Below are 8,491 nucleotides of genomic sequence, written 5' to 3'. Positions count from 1 at the left end.
CTGTGATGTTTTCTGCTGTCAGCTCTGCTGCCAAAGCTTTCTGTTGCTGGTACAGGTAGGCATGTGTGGGTTGCATTGTTTATTTTTTATGAATAGCATTGTTTTTGTGTGAATGTATATTTTGTGTAAATGTGTTTATATTAAATGTTAAATTTTAATGTATGCTTAAGTCTTTAAATATGTTGTGAGTCACTTGAAGACCTTTTTGTGGTACAAGCTTAATTCATTAATTGATTGGTTGCTGATGGGCAGTATTTAACAAAATATTTTTGCTGACACAAGGATTAGCATTAATGGCATGTGATTTCCCCCTTTCCTCTCCCATGTGCTCCCCATGCCATTTCCAGATCTGTCCTGGAGAGTTGGGGGGAAACCCTGGACAGATTCAGATGGTGGGGGAAGGAGATAAGGGGGAAATATTCTATTGCAGAATGACCACTCCCCACATTTAAATGCGTGGTCGCGCGTAGCCCCCAGGACCCTATGCGGCACCATTAGCACTGGCTTGGCTTCGCCTTCCCCAGGTGGGATACCTGGAGGTCTCTGCCTACCTCAGCCAATTGCCCAATCCTGCCTGGGGAGGCGTTGCCAAGTGATCAGGCCATGTAGGGGGAGGGACCACCCTGCCCACACAATAGGGGGAGGGTCTCACCTGGGAATGGTCAGTTGGCTCCAGAGCCTCTCCCACCCTACCCACCCTCAGTTAAGACTTCTTTTGCAGGTTAACCTTTTCTCCACAGGTACGCAGGCACTGCTACGTCAAGGTCGCTGTTGAAGGGCTGGAAAGGAATTCTCCTGCATTCGCAGGTTTGCATTTCCCGTAGCAAAATGTCACAACTTTGGCGGTATCAGGCCTTGGGTGGAATCCTTTAGTCTATCTTCCCTAAATGGGGGTGGGCGTGTAGCGGTGACCCATACCCCCCCTTTCTCTTCGCGGCGGCAATACCAGGGTTCCCTGTTAAAGAGGTTGTTTTGAGACGAGGCTTTGGCCGTACACCTAGAGGTTGTCATTGCTCTCCCCTGCGAAGGCTGCATAATGGGGGCGGGCTCTCTCTGCTTGAACATATGTTCTCCAGAGCCAGCCCATCCCCCACACACACTCTGGATAACCCTGATGTTCCCCAGATCCCCGGTGGGGGACTGGGAAGGATAAACGCCCAGTGCCTGAGCCAAGGTCTACCCACATCTGAAACATAATAAAGTTGAGGCCAATTTTAATCCCATAGCACATTGTTCTGGAGTTGTTATTCCACATGGGGGCTGCCCAGGGTTTGGGGGACTCCCCCTGTCCACACAAAGAGAAATCCTTGTGCTTATAGAACATTCACCTTAGCAACATTGAATACAATCCAGTATTTCATGTAATTTCATGTTAAAAACCATTTAAATTGTTTATGAACTGGTTATATTATTTTGGTGCATTTATGTGTTTGGTGTTATGACTAACTGGTAAAGAGTCTATGAATGAAACGCACAGCCTTTATTGTTGCTTTGAAAGCATTGCAATTATGTAAAGTTCAACTCAAAACACATTTAATTCCATTGCATAGCACTACTTCTTGTGGACATTAGAGGTATCAATTTTCTTCTAGTTCTCCAGTGCCCACAAACAACTTTTCCATAATAAACAGAATAATTCCAGGGCTGAGACCCACAGAGCCCTATATCCAAGTGAAATGCACTTCCATTCAATGTTTCTTTCCAACTGCCACCCTTGGTACCATCTTAATTCTTGTTCTGGGGTGTTCCCTGACCCTTCAAAACCAGCTTTTCATGGATCCATAGATCAACCCAATACGAATAAAACAGAGAGACTTGCAGAAGGGAGTATAATCATAGGATCTGCAAGTTCCACCAAGTGTGTATTTTGGAACAATGATAAGAGTGGAATTTCTCTCCCATCTCAGTGCTATTACTCATCAGCATTCTGCAACTTCAGCTACATAAGTACATTAACTCGCTTCATTTTGAATAATGTCTCGGCAACTGCTACTACAACAACTAAAGAACACCAGCTTCATTTAAGAAAGAAGTTATGACATTAATAATGATTATTAAACCTGCTAAAATTCCATGCTGAAGTTAGCCATGCTATTTCTTTGTGCATTCTGCTGGAAAGCCAACACTGAATTGGTCCGATGATGAGCAATTGTCTGGAATGTAAGTAGATAAAGGATAATTATGTCTGAGATATGTTGGCATGTGCGTCTTTGTAGGGTGTCATCATGAACTGGGAGAAACCAAAAAAGGAAGTGAGATTACGCAGTACATGAGGTTTTCCTCCCTGTTGTTGTGTCTGGAAGACACAGATATCCTTGGAAGACACAGCTGTCAATAGCTACTTCCATGCTAGAGGTTATATTCAAAATAGCACTAAAAAGATGGATCTGTCAGTACCCTATGGAGCAATCTCACCTCTCATCTTCCTGCGTGTTGTTTTGGGTGTTTCCCCCCCTTCCAGAACAGATTTGAGGACGGCACTGGAGGAAGTAGGAGGGAAGTCCTATTGCACTAGTGGAAATCCTTGTCCTGGCTTCTGTTAGTACAACCAGTTAGGAATTTACTGTGAATTGCAATGCTTCATTCACTATCTTGCGGGGCATCCTTTCCCTGTGTTTCTTCCACATTTCTTCAGGTCACAGAAAGTCCAGCCTAGAAGAACAGAAGAGTAGCACTATTGCCACACCCTTTCATCTTTCTGTAAGAGTTTAGCAGGCATTTGATATATTTTCTGCATCTTCAGACCAGTGCTAAAATAATATATATAAATGTCTTCTTTTAATAAAAGATAAAAATCAATAACATTATAATGTGTTTTGTTTTTAAGAAAAATTTTAAAGTCCTCCACGTTTACCCCCATAATAATATTTATTATATTTTTAGGTGCCAGGCTAGATAACATGCCTCTTCAAACAGGCCTTTGGCTGATTAAATATTCTGCAAGCTTTTAAATGTATCTGTGGGAAGGGATCTTATGATGAAGGGTGGTATATTAAAAACAACAACTATAATTTATTTAGATGCCATCCACCTGACTGGGTTGCCCCAAGCACTCTGGGCAGCTTCCAGCAAATCAAAACATCATTAACCATTGTGGCTAAAATGGCAGTGACAATAAAGGTTGTTGTTGTATTAAATAACATTATAGTCATATGGTGTTATAGTGGTCTATCTCACCTTCATTGAAAAACAACAATAAAAGCAATGATGTTTTTGTGATGCTTAAAAGAGCGATATTAAACAAAACAAAAAATGGCTATAATACGGTGCCCACCACAAGGTAATATTCTCAGAGTGAATATGTGGTAAGCTTCAAATGGCTCTACCTACACCAGTTATGTCAAACCCACTGGTGTGGATGGAACGTAGTGGGACACACACATAGAAAAAGTGGAATACTCCCAATGGTGTGGAGAGTCAAGTGAAATTCTTCTTGTAGGGTCACTATTTGAATAGTGCTGCTAGGAGCCACCCATCTGGAAATAGCCATAGGCTACTGATCATGATGGCTATAAGATGGCTATACTTGCTGGATCAGACCATATGAAGCCCAAAGGTAGGACATGAGTACAGCAACATTCTCCTCTGCAACTGGCATTCAAAGGCATATTGCCTCTGATAATGGAGGAAATATAGCCATCATGACTTAATGTCCTTAATGGTTTTATCCTCCATGAATGGTAGCTATCTGCAGGCTCAGAGATCAGGATGAGTCCACTGCCCCCATGTCCTGCTTATGGACTTTCAAGGGACAGGTGATTGACCATCAGGGGAAACAAGGTGATGTGCTTTGTGGTTCTGTAGGGTTCTTCTTATGTTCCGCTGGACAACCTTGTCCAAGCTTCTGCCCAATGCTCCTCCTCACCCCTTCTGAGCACAGCCATCCCCTCTCAGTCAAATCCCACAGTTCCTCTCCATTACTATCTTTCCTGTGAGCATCAGCCTATGAGCATCTCAGACCCTCAACCCACAAGGACCTGCTGCCTCTTCTCATTCTGTAACCACCATAATCAGAGTGCTGAAGCGATAAAATAAATATCAGATGCTCTGAACCTATTGTATACATTTGGATAAACTGATTTAACTCAACCTGTCCTGTCTATTTATATAAGACTTTTGGAAGAAGAGGGGCCTCGGATTTAGACAGAAGCCAGGCTTATGATACTTCTCTCAAGCCTCACACATGGCAATCACTGGCCCTTACGCATGGCCCCTCCAAACATGAGTATTTCAGCCTTCAGTACTGAGGTCTCTTGGTTGCTAGGTAACAGTCTGAATGAGCTTAGGAGCTACATGTCAGTTGGTGGGCATTATAAAGATGCAAACAGGTGTGAAGGGATTCAGTTCTTTGATGGTGGCTGCCGCAAACACACTTATTTGTGTTTTCTCCATTGCAATTCCTAAGAGGAAGGAATATTATTAGGGAGCTTTTTCCCAGTCAAGGTGTTCCAGATTCCCCAAACACAGTCTGTTACCTTTCTTACTCCCTCAGGTTTTGAACAACACTTCTCCCGGCTGCCGTGTCAGAGGAGTTGGGGGACACATGTTACAAATGTGGAACATCATATAGATAGAAATTCTGCAGACAATGTAGACCAGTTAGGGTACTCTTCATTGTATCTCTTCATTTTATAGCTCTATACAACAACCCTGTCAGGTAAATAATGGGGGTGTTGTTAGTGTGCCATTCGCCATATTGCGCTACAACCTTGCTAAGCAAACCTTGAAGTGCTGGAGGACTTCAGAATCCAAGCTGACGCTGCCTCGGAATGAAGAAAAGGAAATAAGAATTGGCCCCATCCCGTAGCTTGACCAATGGTGACTAGGAGCTAGTTGGAGTCATAGATCTAAAGAAAGTGTAGACTTGCACATGCTGGCCAGCTTCTGTTTTGACTTGAAATGTTCATTTTGGGCTTCTCATAAGTACGTAAAGGTAAGCAGCAGGCGGGGGAACCACTGGTCCACAATGGTGCCCACCTGAGAGGTGCTGGAACTGTGCTCTGGCACAGAGCACTCCAGCGCTGGCACAGAGCACTCCAGCTGAAAAAAGCACTGACTAATACTAATAGGGGACGTGGGTGGTGCTGTGGGTTAAACCACAGAGACTAGGACTCGCCAATCAGAAGGTCAGCGGTTCAAATCCCTGCAACGGGGTGAGCTCCCATTGCTCAGTCCCTGCTCCTGCCAACCTAGCAGTTCGAAAGCACGTCAAAGTGCAAGTAGATAAATAGATACTGCTCCAGTGGGAAGGTAAACGCTGTTTCCATGCGCTGCTCTGCTTCGCCAGAAGCGACTTAGTCATGCTGGCCCCATGACCCGGAAGCTGTACGCCGGCTCCCTTGGCCAATAAAGCGAGATGAGCGCCGCAACTCCAGAGTCGGTCACGACTGGACCTAATGGTCCCTTTACCTTTATCTAATACTAATACAGTGGTACCTTGGGTTAAGAACTTAATTCGTTCTGGAGGTCCATTCTGAACCGGAAACTGTTCTTAATCTGAGGTACCACTTTAGCTAATGGGGCCTCCCGCTGCCGCCGCGCCACCACCACACGATTTCTGTTCTCATCCTGAAGCAAAGTTCTTAACCCGAGGTACTATTTCTGGGTTAGCGGAGTCTGTAACCTGAAGCGTCTGTAACCTGAAGCGTATGTAACCCGAGGTACCACTGTACTAACAGACAGCAACTGGCTGCAGGTCAACCAGTTTCATTTTTTTTTAAAAAAAAAGATATTTATTAGGAGTTTACAAGTTACAGAAAAAGAAAGAGAACAATAAAGAATTAAACAAAACAAAAAAATACCTTACAATACATAAAAAAGGGGGGGGGACAAAAAAAACCCAATACAATAAAACAACGAAAAAACAGAACAAAAACATTTAAAAACACATCCAGCCTTTCCATATCTTTACCTTTCATATACTTGTTTCATCGACCTCCTCACACCTCCCTTTTTTGTATTCTAGTTCAATTAGCTATTTCAGCAAGTCCTTTCCATCTTTCTCAATTTTCGTTCTAAAATTTGACTTAAGACACTCTAACTTTAAATTTTCCACTTTGGTCCATTAACAATCTATTTTTCCTTAATTCTTTATAACATTTCTGCTAAAGCCATATAGCTTCGTTCCAGCATCCTTCTAACATTCATTAATTTTGCAATATTTCTGTAAATATGCTTTAAATTTTTTCCAATCTTCTTCCACCGACTCTTCTCCCTGGTCTTGGATTCTGCCAGTCATTTCCGCCAAGGTCAACCAGTTTCATGACAGCAGAAGGGGTTGAAGCCAGGTCTCACCAACCCTGGTCCAATCCAGCTCTGCTGGTTGATGGTAGTTGTAGTCCAAAACATCTGGAGGGCCCTCTTTTGCAAGGCCTCAATACATAATCACGCACCAAAGACTGCTTTTCAGCTTAATTTTTCTCAAATCAACATGCCATGTGCGCAGAGAAAAGGAATGTTATCGTTGTTGTTAACCTAGCAAGCTTTTAAATAGCTCAGCATTTTGGCACGATTGCAAGGTTTCTGTCAGAGGTCCATCAGCATGAAGGGCAGATGGGCAATGGGGACTGAGAAATTTGAACTTGCGCTTTTCATAACCATGTGGGAAAATAAAATGTCAATAGATAGCAAAAGCTAACACATTGGTGTGATGTAAAATAACTCTTCCTTTCTTATTCTTTTACGCTGCCTGAATCACATGCTCAAGACACCTTCACAACAAGACGGATCCACAGCTTGTAACGTACGAAGAAGGATGAAGCCAGGGCTAGATTTACTGTCATGCAGTCAGCTTGTGCAAAAGGCCTCAACGTTTTGATGGTCTAAAAGTCGTTGAAGAACAAACAGGTCCTGCTCAGAAAACTCATCTGTAGCGATCAGCCTTTAATAAACACACAGAGAATACTAAAAGAATACAATAAACTACCATAGAATTTGTTTACACCACTTACCTTGTTTGCCCCCTCTCTTTAAGTGCCCTGTCCACTCTAGTTAATTAAATATTGTGGAAATGTCAAAATGCCCAGCACAGTTTGACCTAAACCAGAGACTATTTTAAGATGAAAATAGTGATCAGTAAAGCTGCATTTCATTATAGGCAAGTAAATCTTGCTTTTTGTATGAGAAATCTGATTAATAGCAAAAGCCAAAGAGAACAAGCTTTCATCCATCAAATATTTCTCAATTATATTTTGGGTGCCCCTTTCAAAGGTCAGCTATTTGACATAGCAAGACAATTAGTCCTTAACATTTTTCCCGTTTTCTAATCAGCTCCATTCATATGACATTTTTGCTCTCCTGAGGATTAGTTCACATAGCTCAAGTATTTTATTGACGTCTGTCAGGGGTTCAGGGACAGAGGCACAGGGTAGGCAGGAGATGGAGAGCGATGGGGATGAATCCCAGGACAGCGAGGAAGAGGATGACAATGACTCAAGAGATTCCATGAGTCTTTCCAGCGAATCAGAGGATTCCCAGAAGGGGGCGCCGGTGGTCAAGGCCAGGGGAGCCCCAGGGGGGACGTGTCAGGAGCAGGGGGCCAGCGGGGGATCCCAAAGTGGCAGCTGGGCGTCAGGACCAGCCTCCCCGCCAGAGTGCAGCGAAGGGGGTGGAGGTTTCAGTGTATCAGGGGAAGCGGCTCCGGCAGCAGAGAAAGGAGGGAGGTCGGAGCAAGCCACCCTCCCGGAAGGGGAGGGGAGTAGTGAAGGGAGTAGTGTAGCTGTTAAAAGGAAGGTTAGAGGTTGGGCGCGCGCGCCAAGTTCAAATGTAGAGGCGCGCGGAAGTACAGGGAGCCCGGAGGAGGGGCCAGGTCCCAAAGCCCGCAGGAGGGGGCAAGAGCAGTCTGATTCTGCGTCAGAGGAATCCAGGAGGGGCGAAACCCCAGCGGGCAGAAAGACCCTGCGGAAAAGGAAAGAGAGAAAGAGGTGGAGCAGCGCAAGCCTCTTGAACTGGTGCAGGGGAGGGACGGATTCAGAGGGGACTTCAGCGGTCTAAGCCTAGCAGACGTAGGGCTGCGCGCCTCGGATGTGAAGCAAACAATGAACTGCAATAAACACTTTTGTATATAAGAAGAGATAGGCGTTGGTCTTTTGTGAGCTGAGACTTGAGGCAGCCCTGACAACGTCAATATTCTTGTTATTGGTGTTTTTTTTAAGGACCCTATAATGACTTTAAATGGCCCCAGAGTTTTGTCCCAAGCCTCTGAGATTCCTCAATTCTTTGCAATGATAGGCAACAAGACCCTTGCTTCAGACATGCTGCCTCAAACATCTTAACCTTTAACCATCAGGCTGGCATGTTTGTACAGCCAAACTAGTTTGCCAACTAGTTTAAATCCATGCAAAATCATCTCCAATGGCAGGCAGGCCTGCACAACTTATGACTTTCCAAGCCATACACAGCCTGTCACTAGGGATGGGGAATTATATGGAGGGGAGCACTGATCTATTTCAAGCCAATCCAGAACCTTGTCCGGATCAATCTTCAAAAATGG

The 8,491-nt window shown here is 44.2% G+C and overlaps 1 long non-coding RNA gene across 2 annotated transcripts; it reads right to left on the bottom strand.

Moving 5' to 3' along the window:
* Positions 1–1,465: 1,465 nt before the first annotated feature.
* LOC308458489 lies at positions 1,466–4,246 on the bottom strand. Of its 2 annotated transcripts, none has more exons than XR_013977475.1 (3): positions 4,166–4,246; positions 2,416–2,698; positions 1,466–2,153 (listed from the first exon to the last, which is right to left on the bottom strand). It is a non-coding gene; the product is annotated as an uncharacterized lncRNA (long non-coding RNA). The 2 variants fall into 2 exon arrangements; XR_013977476.1 differs by having other exon boundaries at positions 2,416–2,652; positions 4,166–4,221.
* Positions 4,247–8,491: the final 4,245 nt, after the last annotated feature.

The sequence above is a fragment of the Podarcis pityusensis genome (genome assembly GCF_964106645.2).
Source record: "Podarcis pityusensis genome assembly, chromosome: 11".
Taxonomy (NCBI): Eukaryota; Metazoa; Chordata; class Lepidosauria; order Squamata; family Lacertidae; genus Podarcis; species Podarcis pityusensis.
This window is presented reverse-complemented; position numbering and strand designations above follow the sequence as displayed.